Source organism: Euprymna scolopes, chromosome 8 (assembly GCF_053919585.1).
Source record: "Euprymna scolopes isolate OS-2025 chromosome 8, ASM5391958v1, whole genome shotgun sequence".
In the NCBI taxonomy this organism is placed as follows: domain Eukaryota; kingdom Metazoa; phylum Mollusca; class Cephalopoda; order Sepiida; family Sepiolidae; genus Euprymna; species Euprymna scolopes.
The window spans coordinates 142,944,901-142,958,963 of record NC_136489.1 but is presented as its reverse complement, the minus strand read 5'-3'; the positions used below and the strand labels follow the sequence as shown (position 1 = coordinate 142,958,963).

The 14,063-nt window shown below is 35.3% G+C and overlaps 1 protein-coding gene across 7 annotated transcripts in view; it reads left to right on the top strand.

Moving 5' to 3' along the window:
* LOC145283807 (neuropeptide F receptor-like) overlaps positions 1–14,063 on the top strand; it is a 489,066-nt gene that overhangs the window by 369,679 nt on the left and 105,324 nt on the right. For all 7 annotated transcript variants that reach the window (XM_080132888.1, XM_080132891.1, XM_080132886.1 and 4 more), the window contains one exon: positions 11,531–11,614. The gene's annotated coding sequence lies outside the window, so the exon portion shown is untranslated. The remainder of the gene's footprint in view (positions 1–11,530; positions 11,615–14,063) is intronic.

Sequence of the window (14,063 nt, the reverse complement as noted above, 5' to 3'; positions counted from 1 at the left end):
AAGGTTTTATTAACTGTAAAATACACGTACGCTCTTGAAAGGATCGAGCGGGAAAATGAAACAGAGGGCGCTTTTATTATGAATGTCAATCCCAAGGGGGATAACTCTTAACAACAAATTAAATCATAACATTTTCCCCGTCCTAAAGTATTCAAGTAAGGGGTAATTAATTATAGACAAATTTTTTTTTTTTTTTTTTTTTTTTTTTTTACAATCACATAAGAATCATTTTATTTACAAATAACATATGAACCCAAACTGCAGTTTTTTCAGTATTTAGTCACAAAATCCTTATATTTACTAGGGAATTGTCGAACTCGGGACGACCTCCGCACAGATTGGCAGGAATGCTGATTTTCAGTATTATTATTTAGTGAAATCTGATTTTCTTCAAGATCAGACGATTGATTTTTGTCTTCCTCATGACCAATGTTTTCATTAGTAGAAGGTTCAAATAAAGTCTCTGAAGTAGTAGGATTATTATTAGAGTTTTCTTCATTTGATGAGTTTGGAGCTAAGTCTCGAACGTTGACAGTGGTTTCAGTACCAGAAGGTAGTTGAACATAAGCGTAGTGGGGGTTGACATCTATTAGGGTGGCAGGCGTTACAGGAGGGTCATGTTTACTTGTTTTAGTGTGGTTTCTAATATATATTGGGCCTGGTTTAACCCAAGAAGGAATTGAAATTCCGGAAGCAGATTTACGACTATATTTAAAAAGTCTATCATGGGGAGTCATATTAGTGGCAGTACAAAGTAATGATCTAATTGAATGAAGTGCGTCCGGTAGTATGTCTTCCCAATAAGGTAGTTTCATTTGATTAGAATGTAATGTTGTTTGAATGGCCTTCCATAAGGTACCGTTGAGTTTTTCAATCTGTCCATTACCTTCAGGATGATACCTACTTGTTTTAGAAGTAGCAATTCCTTTTTTTGTGTAAAAAATCCTTTATTTCTCTTGCTAAGAAATCAGAAGCACGGTCAGTATGTATCATGTCAGGCAAACCAAAAATTGAAAAGTTTGTTTAGACAGTGGATAATGGTTTTGCTTGTCATATCTCTGCAAGGAAAAGCGAAAGGAAAACGGGAATACTCATCAATTAGAGTAAGTAGATATTTGTTGCCATGTATAGAAGTAGGTAGAGGGCCTTTAAAATCAAGATTTAATCGTTGAAAAGGTAATATGGCTTGAATGAGAGTCCCTCCATTGGTATTGGCGAATTTGGGTTTCAGTAATTGACAGGATGAGCAAGAGTCAGTAATATTCTTAATTTGATCCAAAGTAAAAGGGAGGTTCCTCGTTCTTATAAAATGGCTTAATCTTGAAACACCAGGATGACATAATTGTTTATGTAAATCACGAAGATCTTGTAGATTGTAAGTAAGAGCAGAGATGCGAGAGAATGTGTCAGCAGCAATATTTTCAGGTCCAGGTCGATAAACTATAGTGAAATTGTATTGGGATAATTCTATACGCCAACGACATATTTTGTCATTCTTAATTTTAGATTTTCTTTTATTGTCGAATATGAAGCTGATGCTCTTCTGATCTGTGATGACTTTAAAGTGCCTGCCGAGTAGAAAATGTCGCCACTTACGGAGAGCTTCTACAATAGCGGCTGCCTCTTTTTCTACTGCATTGTGCTTAATTTCGTTAGTATTGAGAGTTCTTGAAAAAAATGCAATAGGACGACCTTCTTGATTTAGTGTTGCAGCAATGCAATAGTTACTAGCGTCCGTTTCTACTTCAAATTCTTTATTTGGATCTACCGTTATTAAAGTGGCGTCTTTTAGATCATTTTTCAATGTTTGAAAAGATTTTAATACAGATGGAGGTAGTGGAAATTCTTTGTTTTGATTTAGTAATAAAATTTTATCAGAAAATTTTTTAATGAATTTGCAGTAATAGGAAAACATTCCAACTATTCTTTTTTGAGATTTAAGATTCAGCGGAGGTGGCATTTCGAGTAATGGTTTTAGTCTTTGATAATCGGGAGCTATTTGATTATTTTCTATGGTGTAGCCGAGTAGAGTAATAGAACTAGAAGAAATTATGCTTTTATTTTCATTTAAAGTGATGTTATATTGTTTAGCAATTTTGTAGAATTTTTGAAGATTGTGATCGTGTTCTTCTTGATTTTTCCCACATATAGTTACGTTATCAACATACACAAAGGTATCGGTTAGATTTTCTTTTTCTATAATATAGTCTATGCTCCTCTTGAAAGCACTTACTCCATTGGTGACGCCAAAAGGAAGACGAGTAAATTGAAAAAGTTTGCCACTTACTTCAAACGCAGTGAATTTACGATCAGCATGATTTATAGGTATTTGGTGATAAGCAGATTTTAGGTCGAGAGTAGAGAAGATGTTATATTGAGCGATGTCGTCTACCATCTTATTGATATTAGGCATTGGGTAAGCGTCTAGTTCCGTGAATCTATTGATGGTATCGCTGTAGTCGACTACCATTCTTTTCTTATGATTCTCATTCGAAGTTACAAGAACCTGCGCTCGCCACGGAGATATCGAAGGTTCAATTATGCCTTCTTTCAACATTCTAGCAGTCTCTTCTTTTATGAATTTGTTGGCGGCAAAATATCTTTTCCGATTATTAAATCAATGAAAAGGTTTTCAATGATTTCAATTGTTATTCCAGAATGGGTTTTATCTTTCAGTATTAAATCCACGACAGCTTCGCCAGTTATTTTAGCATGTTGATCGGAAGCAGCCAGAGCTATAGTTTTGTTTTTAGGTATTGTGAAGAGTTTAAGTTTTTTAGCAGTATTTTCATTAATGAATGTTTTTACACTGCCGGAGTCCACCATAGCGTTCACGAAGTGCCCGTTAATTTGGCATTGAGTGAATGTGACATCTTTGGGGTTAGTTCCTAGTCAGGATAGAGAAGGTGAGGGGTAGTCAGAGTCGTCATAAAGAACAGCAGTATGAGTGTTAGAAATAGAAGATTTACACACTTTAGCCCAATGACCATTTTTTTGGCATTTTTTACATTCGGCGTTTCGTGCAGGACATAAATATCGAGGATGACGTGATTTTCCACAGAAAAAACAAACCCCTTTTGGATGCATATTTTCTTTAGTCACAGCTATACGATTGTAGCCCGAAGGATTATTTGTAGCTGCTACAGTAAAGTTATTTGCGTAGCTTATCGAATGCTTTTCTGCTTGTTCAAGAGATCTGGCCGTTGCATATGTGTCTTGTAAAGTCAGGAAGGGTTTTTCTAACAGTCGTTGTCAGATGGACGAAGAAGAACTTCCGCCGATGAAAGCTTCCCGAATGTATTGATTTTTGTTTTCTTCAGCAGAAACCGCTTCGAAGTTACATGTTTTGGCAAGCATTTCCAATTGTAGTATGAAGGCATCTATATTTTGTGTTGTTTGTTGCTTCGTCGTCATCAATCGATATCTGTTATAAACAATATTTTCAGGTTTTAAATAAGCGGCGTCCAATGTTCTTAATGCACTATCGTAGTCGGTTTTATCGCTTATTAAATCGAAAACAGAGGCTGAAATACAATTGATCAAGGCAAAGAAATTATCTGAAGTGTTTTCGATTAATCCGTTATTATGTGAGCGGATATAATTCTGGAGGGTTAATTTCCAATGCCTATAGGATTTTTCGGAATTAGGGCATGTAGGTTCCACCTCGAATCTGTCGGGACGTAAGATTCGATCCATTATTATTATTTTTTTTTTTTATACAGTTAATAAAATTGAAGTGAATAGTATCAGTAAGTAAAGAATTGCCTTTTAGAAAGGTTTTATCAACTGTAAAATACACGTACGCTCTTGAAAGGATCGAGCGGGAAAATGAAACAGAGGGCGCTTTTATTATGAATGTCAATCCCAAGGGGGATAACTCTTAACAACAAATTAAATCATAACAGTACTATTATAAGTAATTTGTTTTCAATTACATCTAACAGACAAAAGAAAACTAATACATCATAGGTAGCATATGTCGTAGGAGTATTTGTAATGGTCCAAATCGATGTCATACTACTGAGCCACCATTGAAACTTCTAAAAGCTGAATAGTTGTCGGACAAGAAATAATCTGAATGAACTACGAGAGTCACACGACTGAACGTATGTTTTTAGTCAAAATATCATTATTACACTTATTATGGGATTGTAAAATGTATATTTGAATTCGGCAATTCATTAAAATCAGAGATAAAATTAAATTCAGTTACACGAAAACATTTCTAATTCCCAGGTGCATAATCTTAATTCATTTTCTTTTTACTAATTGTCAGGCAAATGAGGTTTTGCAATAATATAATACAGGATCCGTTCATTCCAGACATCAATAAATACTAGACTATGTTTTTTGTTTTTTATTCATAAGTTGAAAATTGAATTTTATAGAAAATCAAAGATACAAATAAAATAGGAAGTCTATCTTCAATCCTGCGCTTTTTTTATTTAGAATAGAGAAAAACTTTAAAGTTAAACTTCAATATTTTCATCTATGCGGAGGCGCAAAAATACCTGGTGTAGAAATAAGGCGCATGGTTACCCGCTTCTTGGTGTGATGGACCCGTAGATCTTTCAGGTCATCTATCTAAGAGAAAGAAAACTCTGATATTAAAACTAGGGGAGGGAGGCCTCCTCAGTCATGGTCGACAACCTACCTAGAGCTGGTGACTCGAACAAATTTCCCAGTGTGCAAATCTAAATTGCTTAAGGAGTACTGTGGCTCTGCCTATCGTTGGCTTTCATACTCCTTCTTTATCTGTAGCCAGACACAGATGTTCAATACCAAGGACTCACCGAAGCCACCCTGTGTTTGTTTCCTGACTTGAATGTGTTCCCCTATATCGTTTTCTCAATTTCTCTCTTTTTCTCAGAAACTGAGAAAATTGTGCTCACTCGGCTGGTTTGAACCAGTTTTGTCTGAAAGGTTAGGATACCTGGTTTACATTTTATCTGGCTGCTGTTTCCGAGCCCTAACTCGTTAGTAGCACTTATCGATTATCGGTAATTATTGGGGGTATTCTGAATCAAAACTTAACTAAGATTACTACCAGATTTATATACCAGACTTATAAATTAAAGTTCTGTAAATTTCCAAAGAAAATCTGTTAAGCCGTTTTGGAGTTTATAAGGAACGAACTCACACACAGAGACAAAGTTGGAGTTATATAATTGTATTGGGTAATCTAATATATAAAAGACTATACATTTGTCTGTTTGTCTCCATATTTTCAAACTCTATCTCCTCTGAAACTAAAAGTCACAGAGCGGCGCTAGGGCATCAAATGCTTGAATTTTTTACGTTTCTTTAATAGTTTTTAGGGATTAGAATGGGTCAAAACTGAAAAAAAATCGTTATACATTTTGTACATTCATCTTAGTTTATTTTTAATTTTTAATCAGTTCATATGCATGTCACGTTCGTGCAGTAGTAACTTCACCAGCTTGTAATGCTACAGTTTTGGCGTCGATTTTAGTTGATGGCACGCAAATACAATTTTTTATTTTTTATTTCACGCCTATATAATAATATATACGCAATATAGACAACTTAAAATATCATAGTTAAGCATATTTTATGCCCGGGCAAAGCCGCCCCCTCCCCGCGCAAGTATATATATATATATATATATATATATATATATATATATATATATATATATATATATATATATAACAATAGTCTAAAGAGCTGAGTGTATTTTAATGCAACAGTGAAATTACTAGTTTAATTAAAATACAGGAAAGAGAAAGTATTTAGATTTAATAAAAACCCTTTAAAATTTGCTGACGAGGAGACCTTGTTTATTAAAAAAGTATATGTAATAATTATTGTCCGTAACTTGATGTTTACCACAATAAAAACACTGTTTTCCGAAACGATCGTACAGATAATTGATTTTGTTGTTGTTCCTTCTTATGAAACGGATTTTTAATTTAATTATAATTTGATTTTTAAATTTTAAATTATCAATCACATTACTTATATATATATATATATATATATATATATATATATATATATATATATATATATATATATATATATAGTTACGTCAAAAAGAAAATCGGCGCTCGGCATTTTAAAAAAACGCAAATTTAAGCTAAATTGAATGTAACTGTTTAAACAATCTATACCTCATTTGATTCGCCTTTTATTCTTCTTTAATTTTACCTGTCCATATTAGACTTTTAATTGAAATATTCCAGTGTTCACGTCAATTGTCAATTTAAAACAATAATTACAAATCGAGAAGACAAAAAGAAACTCCGCAGCAACAAATGAGCTTAAAACCAGCTTGAATTATTCACTCGTTAGGCAACAAACTCTAATCGTAATTGTTGTTATTCCACGTTATATAACGTAATATTTAGTCCATATGTCTCGACTTTCTCTTCATGATCGTCACGAGTTCATTAATCTCCACTTTTATGGTTTATCCAACCGAGAAATTGGTCGCAGATTGAAATATGAGGAGAAAACGGTACGAATGACTGTGTGAAAGCCACAAACCATCGGCAGTGTTCCTGATACCCCTAAATCTCGTTGTCCTAGAGTTACTTCTTATAGGGAAGACAATGCTATCAAAATCCGCAGGCTCAGAAACGCTCAAGATGCTCAACCCCCGGCAGGAACCCGCCAATTCGAAGTGAGGAACCCGTCACAGAATTACCAGTACTTGGACTTCCTCGAACCTACCAGATGCTAAAGTTTTGCCTAGGAAGAGTGACCTGAAACAAAATAGAAAAAAGAACAGTTAGTAAGCTCCTTGTTTCAACTCGAAACCAAAAGGATAGGATCAGTCGATGGGACAGAAAACGTTACCTTCAATAAAAACCGAAGAAACAGACCAATTGCAAGACGAAATTGCAGTCTCTGCCCCCGACTCGGGCATTATCTACTACCAGAGCCTTATTTGGTAACACTGAACTTAGGCACAAGGCCAGTAGGGGAAGTGGGGGTCGTGGACCTCTAACTACACTTTGTTTGAAAAAATTTATTGAACCCTAAACTAGTCAATATCACCATAATACCTCATTCTCTCCATGACGTTTACTTACTTAACAGATCCCCAGCTTATGATTTTGTTTACAATTTGTCTGGAAAAGAAACAAAAAATTTATGTACAACACCAAAAGTAATAAAATTTTGCACAAACTTAGCTAAAACACCCAAATAAAATAAATAAAAAAAACATCTAGATAAAAGGTCTATGGGGGGCTGGTTAGTAAAACCCTTCCAACCTAATTCTAAGTATACACTGCCCACTGTTTTCCGACACAAGTTGAAAACAAGCAGATTGTTTCCTAGTGAGGTTGGGGGAAGTTAGAAATTTGATCGGGATGGGGACATAGGGAATGGACGGTGTCTTCCAAGATAGATATACGTATAGGGCAGAAGAGTGGGGACAAAACAAAGGGTGAAATGGGCATTTTTGGAAACTCTCCTAGTACTGGTAGGACGGGAACAACGTTCATACTTATCTAGTCTAGAACCTATAAAGTCTCCACTTTAAGTGGTTACCCCATCTATGAAAAATCTTGATTGAGCTGGGTTCTGCAGAATCCAGGACTGCATGCGCAATACATCAGAGAGGGAACACGAATTCGTACTCAGCGCCTTGTCGGATGCACAAACTAGTGTTGTGCGCCCATCTTCTATCCAATTCCATGCGATGTAATCTTTTCTATTCGCATTTAAGTTTTACTTAAAGCTGGTGCTTAAAATAAACAATCAGATCCCGATGGGAAAAAGATCCAACCCCATGAACTGCGTCAAGACGTGTAGTCCACGTCACTAATCTAGCTACTGCTAGGAGCGCGAGAAACACTATTCGTTTCTCCCTAGTAAACGGTGGGTTCTCGACGACGTACGCAAAATTAAGGGGCGATGACCGTCCAGCATTCGCAATAGTGCTTTTTCCCTTCCTATTTACTCTCACAAAGGTGATTATCCTGAAGGGGGGGGCGTTTCCTCTGGTTTGAATATTTTTTCTTCCCCTTCCTAAAACTCCTCTAGGTTCTGTAGGCATCTTTTCTGGTGCACATTGAGATCCCCTATAGGGGATCTCAATGTGCATCAAAAAAGCAAAGTATCTCCTATTTCCCAGCGATCGGGACGTTATGGCTGTTCTTCTTTCTCCACTAATAGCCTAACATGACTTTTTGGCTTTTTTATGGCATTGTCCAAACTGATTTTGGCATCACTCGGATCAACCGCTACTCATTTTCTCTGTGGGCTACTCTTACGATCTCCGATATTGTCCATGAATTCATGAAGTCTCCAAATGATATCCGTAAACGCAAGCATTTCGGCATTTGATTCGCTTCCTGGCGTGGCAGTTGCTTCTTCCTCTATCCCCGGAACAGGATTGCCTCTATGCGTGGCACTGGGCATCACCAACTATCCAAACGTTACTCCCGGAACGGATATGCCTCCGGGAGGTGCAAAGGGCGCTCTTAGAACATGTATGCCACCGAGCGTGACATACGATGCTCCGGGAACATTACCTCTGGGCGTGGTAACTGAACCTGGAGATTCCACCGAGTGTGGCTCTCCCACCAACAGACGTAGACGGCGGACATACGATGCTACCAAGTGTGACAAATCTCTCAACGGACATAGACGATGGACATGGAGTGCCAGCCGGTGTGCCCCTAACGTACACTGGGGGTCACCGGGTGTGGCAACCCCCGCAACGAATGGTGAGGGCAAGAGGGCGGCCTTCAGTAATGGGGTACGACCATCTGCAACGAACACTGGGGTGCCACCGGGTGCGGCACCTCCCCCAACAGACTCTAAACCTGGGGCGTCCCCCAACGTTGGCGAAACTGTGGCCCGCTTCATCTACTGCTTCACTTACTATATATATATATATATATATATATATATATATATATATATATATATATATAATACTAAAACTCTGTCGTTCCTGGTTGTTTACTTGTTTGCTTGCGCAATATCCTCCTCCTCCTCCTCCTCCTCCTACTACTACTACTACTACTATTACTACTACTACTATGCCTCCTTTTCTTGCTACTACTATTACTCTATTACTTCTCCTCTTTACAACTACTACTACGCCTCCTCTTCCTCCTCTTACTACTACTACTACTACTATGCCTCCTCTTCCTTCTCATACAATTACTACTACTGATAGACATGTATTTCCCCTACTACTACTCTAAAAAGAATGACTCATAGAAATCTATCTATATATTTTTTTCATTTTAATATACTTTCATAGAAATGTTTCTGTTATGTCACAAAAAAACTATTTTCTTTACGTCACAAGTGTCATGCTCATACATTAATTCCATAGCTAATATAACATACTGACCCCTTAGGGGATGTTTTGCAACTATTCTGTATTACAACTATACTGTCGCAATTTTCTCTCAAATAAATCAACTTTGACCCGTTGACAACGTATTTTTTTACTGTGTACGTTTTCAGCGGCCTAATTTTTTTTTTTTTCGTTTTAAATTATCCAAATAAACAATTGTTAATACTTTCTGCATTTTTTTTACATTGTTCATTTCCGTATTACGTTTAAGTTATTTTAACGCAACTTATAATTCAATGGCTGTAAGTTTTTTTTTTTTTTCAAAAATAAACAATTATAAACAGAATTAAACTATTTTCTTTACATCACAAGTGTCATATTCCATAGCTAATATAACATACTGACCCCTTAGGGATTGCAACTATTCTGTATTACAACTATACTGTCGCAATTTTCTCACAAATAAATCAACTTTGACCCGTTGACAACGTATTTTTTTTACTGTGTACGTTTTCAGCGGCCTAATTTTTTTTTTTTTTTTTTTTTGCATTTTAAATTATCCAAATAAACAATTGTTAATATTTTCTGCATTTTTTACATCGTTCATTTTCGTATTACGTTTAAGTTATTTTAACGCAATTTTCTTACAAATAAATCTACTATTTTGCAATGTATTGATTTACTGTGTACGTTTTCAGCGACCCAATTTTTTAAATTTTTCCCACGTTTAAATTAATAGATATTTCAAAATTTGAATTTAACTTTAAGTATTATGGTATCTGTTCAGTGCACATTTACCTATAAGTATGGCAAACCACTTATAATTCAATGACTGTAAGTTTTTTTTTTTCAAGATTAAACAATTATAAACAGGACGACTCATAGAAATCTATCTATATTCTTTTTTCATTTTATTATACTTTCATAGAAATGTTTCTGTTATGTCACAAAAAACTATTTTCTTTATGTCACAAGTGTTACGCTCATACATGAATTCAATAGCTAATATAACATACTGACCCAACGGGTCACGGGTAGTCTAGTATATATATATATATATATATATATATATATATATATATATATATATCATAATAAAATATTATAATAAATATCCATTACAAATTAAAAAAAAAAAATTTAACATTTTTTGGAAACGCTTCCTGGAAAACATTTTACCAAAGGCATATTCAAAAAAACAACTCAAATAATAATCTTCCAGTAAAACTATTTTAGAAATACCGGCGAAAGCTTAAATAATAATCCACGATGATGAAGGAAGTAATAAATTATCTACCTCAGTTATGCTGTTAGTATTTTCCATATTGTTACAACATATTACATGCCTATAGTTGCCGTGGAAGTTTCCTTTTTCTGTGTCTTTTTCACCAGTGTGGTTCTTCTTTTGGTCATCCATTCGGTCACGTCTGCTTTGGAGCTACATCTTTTCAGATTTTGAATTAGCCGTTTATGTAGTGTTGTGGATGTTTTGAATACATGCATTCCCTCGTCAGTTGGTAATCTCCAGGTTGCCATGTTTCGTATGAGTCTCTTGATGGTATTCTTTGCTGATTGCTGATGTTCCTTCTTTAATTTGTTGTGGGTATTCTTTCATGTCTTTCAGTCATTCGGCATTTCTTTAATGATTCTGTCGTTCTTTCCATATCATGCTCTAGTAGCGTTTTGTTGTTGTTGTTGTTGTTGTAGTTGTTGTTTTTGTTTTCTCAGGTCTGGTTGTTGTTTTCATTTTTCCTCCGTTTACATTTTGGTTGAATTGGCTTTCTTTTTTTTTCAAATGTCAAATGTTTGTTTGCACCTTTGTATCTTTTGCTGCTACTTTTGCTTCATTTCTTGTTTAGTTTTTTCCTGCTATTTCTACTTGTCCATCCTCTTCTAGTTGCTTTTATCTTGTTTTATCTTTGTCTTTTTTAGTTTGTTGATCCAAGTTTTCAGTCTCAATTCTCATCCAGCTTTTGTCGGACCATTTTCTTTCCCTGGCTTTTTTTTCTACTTACTGACTTGGCATTTTAAATAGTAAAAATATGTTTGATTTTATATATGCAATTTTATTTCTTTCAGTTATCTTTATATTAACAGTCGTGTTAAAATTTTATAGATGTATTTAAGTGATATTTCATTGATTATAACATTAATTAACTGTACTGAAGTATTAATAACTGAACTGTGTTTTAATTATTATTTTGAAGAGATCAGCTTTATTTTTTATTCTATTTTCGATTGTAGGCACATCACGTTGCTTTATAACGCACAATGCCAGCACATGAACTTGGATATACACTTAAATTATCGTGGAAAACCTTATCCCTTGTGAGTAATTTTTATCATTTATTGTTTACCATGTTTACAGTATTAATGTTTTTTATGAAATTGATTATCTAATCTATTTCTGCAGATAATCAGCTATTTAATCATGCGCTATTTTAACGTTGTACTTGAATTTTTTACCCTCGTCGAATGTTTCATGTTCTATTGCACGAGAAAATATTCAAGACTTCAATGGCTAAAGTTTGCTCTACAAAAAGATCGTTACCGATTTTGTGACATTCCAAATATGTCTTAAAATAATTCGAATTCAGTTATCGTTTTTTATTACTTTTAAAAGTTAAACTACGTCGTATTTTTGTTCAATGTAATTGTAGATAGTATATGTGAAAATGTGAAACTGAAGTAGCGAACAGTAGCTGCTGATGAGTGAAGATGCTCTTCTAATACCGAAGATAAAGGTGATTATTTCACAGAATATATACCAGTAGAGAGCATTTAATTTGAAGACTTATTACACTTTTCAATTCATTTCATGATTTCATAATTGAGAGTCAAGAGTTATTTTATTTAAGGAGAGGGTCGTGAAAAAGATGTTTCTCTCGCTCTTGGTCATCGTCGAATTATTCAATTTTTAAATAATTTGAGAAATAAAAATAAATTTTAGTCCTAAAAACGACTAAATTTTAAGAACATTATAAAAAAAACAGTGGCAATTAGTTCAATATTATTTAGTTTGTGTTATATTTTCCCTTACAATCTAAGAAACAAGCATTTAAGACATACACTAATGCAGGTTTCATGAAGCGCTCGAATCTTTATTCTGAAACTGAAAATTAAGAAAGGCTTAAGTTATCTCATGATGCAAAAATTCCATCAGCTTTCGTGTTTCCGTTATTCCACTCTGATTTTGAGTTCACCTTCAGCTCTTTTATACTGGGGAGTATCAACAGGCCCAGTACTCTCTAAATTACTGTTGAGTAGCGATGAACAACCAGACTTACGTTGATAACTTTGAAGTTTACACTGGTCTGAAACTGCGTTTGAATAAGAGCGGATTTGTGATTGAGTCATGTATTTCCTTGTTACAGCCTAAAAAATCAGAAGAGAAGGAACGGAATTCTGAGCGGGCATTTATAGTGCTCGTTGCAGGTCCTTTCGGAATAGCTTCGCGTTGGAACTGTCAGATGCGACTCGATTGCATCTACCAAGATATTTTAAGAGTCTGCCAGTGTGTTTTGTTTTTCTTTCTACTTATCTGTTGCCATAAAAATTGGATTTTGACAGAATTATAATGGAAGCGGGGTTTTGACTGAAATGATCACTTACCTCCAGAATATCAGTTGCCTTGAAAAAGCATTACAGATGACCTTGATTGAATGATGAATGTTTCAGTAAAGAGGCCCGCGATGAGAGTCGACTTGAACAATTGTATTTTATGCGATAATTGTTTAGCGACACCTCAAAGAAGTTATATGTTTTTTCTGCTTACTGAAAATCAATCTGTCTTGATTTACGAATAAATCCGAACGCAGAAAATTTGTACAGTATACGAAATATGTGTCTACCTGTAAGTATGAAATAAGGAAAACTTCCAACGTAGACCCCCACTACTATGTCACCTTCTCTAACATCAAGAGGTCTACGTTCTAATCTTCCAGAGGTTGAAACCCAATTACAGGAGACTAAACCAGACATATTATTTCTAAACATATTATTTCTAAACGAAACGCAATTAACGGATACTCAAATTTAACTTCCAAATCTGACCCCCAAGATCGCCATTGGCATGGAATATATGCCTATATAAAAGATGGCTTTCCATGTGGAAGGGACATCTCCAGAGAAGATCCTAACTTACCCTATATGTGCTTCCGAGTTGCACTTGCTCAAACTACTGCATTATTTATATTTGCTCTCTATCGCCCCCACAAAAGCGGAGTTACTATCTTTAAAAGAATATCTGAGAAAATTGAACACGTTCTATCTGCTTATCCTTCAGCTAACATTCACGTATGTGGAGACTTCAATGTTCACAATGTGGAATGGTTGACCTCCTCAAACAAGACCGATGACGAGGGGAGGTCCTGTCATTTCTACATTGCTTATGACCTCACTCAGATTGTACACGAACCCACCCGTGTACCCGATAGTGACGGCCAGTATGCAAGTCTCCTAGACCTTTTTCTCACAACTTGCCTTTAACTATGTTCAGTTTCCGTTGTGTCTCTTCTTGGATCTTTCGACCATTCTGTTGTATCAATTAAGATAAAAATGAAATGCAATAAGTTCTCAGATGTACCTCTCCATCGTACTGTATATCGGTACACTATGGCTGACCGTATATCGGATCTACCTCTGTGTTCCATGTTTAAAAAGGATGTGTCCTCTATAGTATCAGACCTGATGGAATGGTTAATTGTAGGTATTGACCGTTTCATACCATCTAAAAAGTTCCAGCAAAAACCTAACAGCCATCCGTGGTTCTCTCCAG